The sequence below is a fragment of the Thermobia domestica genome, chromosome 3, assembly GCF_964235325.1.
Source record: "Thermobia domestica chromosome 3, izTheDome1.hap1.1, whole genome shotgun sequence".
Taxonomy (NCBI): domain Eukaryota; kingdom Metazoa; phylum Arthropoda; class Insecta; order Zygentoma; family Lepismatidae; genus Thermobia; species Thermobia domestica.
The window spans coordinates 341,318,712-341,322,296 of NC_137456.1; positions in this window are offsets into that span (position 1 = coordinate 341,318,712).

Sequence of the window (3,585 nt, forward strand, 5' to 3'; positions counted from 1 at the left end):
AACACACAGCTGCAGAGTATTCTATAGTTCTACTATTCTTTATACCCTTGTTCAACAAGTTTCCAAGGTTTTTTTTAAAATCATTTATCTTTTCAACTTTGACATCTTTTATTATTCTCTTTTATGTCACTACTATACATACAATAGTACACCATCCATTACCTGTCATCATATGTCATTTAAACAATAGTGTATTTCTATACAACTATACTCTCTACCCATTGTCTCCGGGCGCCCCGCTGGTGCTTCACTATTACAAATACAAAAGGTTTCTATTGTGTTTACCTCCCCTAACAAAGGCACCCTGCGTCGAAGGAATGTTTACATATAGCAATACGACTACTACGTATGTTATTACTCTTAGGAAATGAAAGACACTAAATACTACAAGCATATGCTACGACATTTAAAGAAACACGCAATTGTAATATTAATTGCCTTGAATTGCAATTAAAACGCAATTCCTGTAGCTTTCTTAACTCCACAGGAAGACAAATACCAATACCGGTACGTACTTACGTAGCGGCAACCTATATGGCACCATCTTTTCTATGAACCAGTAATATATACAAAAACTTTACATCTCCAAATAAAACTATATGCATTAAGGGGTCACTTCAAAAAAATGGGGGACAATACAACGATAACATCATATATACTTGGGCAGAGAGTGCTTTAATGCATGCACTGTCCCAAGAAAAGAAGAAAAAAAGAAATAGTTGATAATGTATTACTTACTTGTTTATACAGATACTTAAGAAGGAAAGCTTGAGATAAAGATGGAAAATAAACATTTCCTGTTTACAAAATGAGGTTTGATTAATTAAATGACACGAACCAGGTAAATAAAACGAACATTAGCAATTGTTTTCGTTTTATATGGTGCCTTATTACCGGGAATTGGATAATCTGAAGTATAGTATAGATTACCAATTTAACTTTGTGTGATTTCTTTAAATAAACTCTGTCAACACGGATTATATATTATTAAGAAATAAAAAGAAAATATATGTTAAAATGGATGGTAATCGTCAATCTGCGCCAACAGGTGCTGAATGTGTAGGAAATCTAACCCCTGCTATTACCGGATCTGAGATTATGGAAACTCAATTACAGATGATGTTGCAAACTATAACAAGGCAAATTGAAACACAATTTAAGCAAATGGATAATAAAATGGATCAGTATAATGCGAGGCTAGAGGATAGGATTGAACAAATGGAACAGTCCAATGCCAGAATAGAAGATAAAATTGAAGGACGATTTCAAAAGGTGGAACGTTCTCTTGAAAATATACAGAGAGTCTTTAATGATGATGTCACATCCTTAAAGGATAAGTTGGAAGGGCTTGAATCACAAGTTAATAGAGATCATAACCACATTGTTATATTGCAGAAACAGATCCAGACTATCGAAAGGAAGGTGACTCCCAATCAAATTGAAACTAATGACATTAGCGGCACAGGAATCCCTGTAGAGGAAAGGCTTAAAATACCAACTGCTATAAATGAAGAAGAATGTGATACTAGAAACAGGACGCCTTTTTAAGAGTACGACTCACACAATGTATCACGGCAGGATTATCATCTGTTGGGTTCGGTTGCCATAGAATTCCGGAAATTCCCGCTAATGCTCCATCACATTGGACGTAAAATGGACGTTCAAAATCAGGATGATTTAGATAGATATTATTTATAATACATGCTTTTAGTTTTTGAAAGCTACGTTCTTGGCTATCACCCCATTGCCAGGGTATTCCTTTCTTTACAACGTGGAACATGGGTTCTGCTATTTCCGCAAAACGTGGTATTGCTCTACGGAACCAATTAAATAACCCTAATATCTGTCTCGTCTCCTTTATATTTGTTGGAGGTGGTAAATCTTTTATAGCTTGGATTTTATTTTCCGAAAAATGCATACCTTGTGAATTGATGACATAACCAAGGAATTCAATTGATTCTTTGAAGAATTTAGATTTATCTAAATTGATAGTAAGGCCAGCTTTCTCCAAACGCGATAAAACAATATCGAGATGATTTAAATAATCATCGGGTTTTTCACCCATAATTAAGATATCATCTGCATAAGATATGACATTTTTCCGTAGGTCTTGTCCCAATATTCGATTAAGACATGTCGCTAAAGCAGCACTTCCGTTTACCAAGCCAAAAACTACACGATTATACTCATATAGTTGTCCCTCAAAACAGAAAGCTGTGTATGGGCGTGAATTCTCATCCAACAGTATCTGATTATAAGCGGCTACAAGATCAAGATTTCCGAATATAGTATTACCCTCTAAAGAGCTAAAGATTTCATCAACGTGTGGATATCTCACTTGTTGTAGCTTTATATGCCTGTTTAATTTTCTGAGATCAAGAACTATTCTTATATTATTACCATCTTTCTTGGGTACTACGTGAATTGGGTTTAAATGAATACTTTGCGAAGCACGAATTACTCCCTGCTCCAGCATCTCACTTATTTGTCTGCGAACTTCATCTCTAAATTTGTACGGAATAAGATACGGTCTGGTCACTATCGGTTCATCTGTATCCACATGAATAGTATAAGTAAAGTTATTACAACAACCTGGAACCCTTGAAAACACTTTTGCGTGTTTAAAAATGATTTCCTTGAGCCTTGGAGCAAAATTTAAATATTTAGGTTCTAAAGATTGTATTATTGCCTCAACACTCTCATCTAAGGACCGATTAATCCTAGTAACTTGATTATAATCATTAAAACACTGAACATTCTTGTTATTACTTCCTGTAGATTTAGCAATAAATTCATTTGAATCGATACTTTTGATTATACACTGGCATTGACTTTCAAAATTATCTTGAACTGGAATTAAATCTAGAATTATTCTATCACTAATTGTGTTAATTGAAAATGTATTATTTTGAAAATTTATTATACAACGTAGTTGTGTGAGAAAGTCCAAACCAAGTAATAAATTTTCCTTTAATTCAGAAATAACTAAAAGAGGTAGAATGATTTCAAAATCTTTTAGAGTGATGACCACCTGGGTTTTGCCCTTAACTCTCTTTTTATGTTTTCCAGTGTAATCAACCAAAATTATATTGTCAATTTTTTGTAACGTAGGATTGGATATATCTTTTGTTAATTCTTTCCAAAATGAATATGATAATAATGATATGGAAGCTCCAGTATCTATTAAAGCTTGAATTTGCTTACCGTTAACGGACACTGGTATTCTCGCAGTAGAATAAGTTTTTAAGAAAACGAAATCCTCGTCTATGGCGCAGTTATCTTCCACAGTATCATCAATACACCAAAAGCAATTACGAACTGGTATGTATTGATAATAATTAACGTTATCTAAACATTTAGGAGTAGTTTCGGACTCAGAAATATTTACACTACTTTCCTGGGTTACATTCTCCAAGCTTCTATCGTGTAAATCATTAGCTGACATGGTGTTAACCAGATTCCAGCCAGCTTTCGTTAGTTTAAAGATGAAGAATTTTGCGAAATATCTGTAAAACTGCACTGTATAGCACATTCTCTCGTAGGTGGTCTTGTATTGGCTCTAGATATATCATTGTTTCTTTGGAA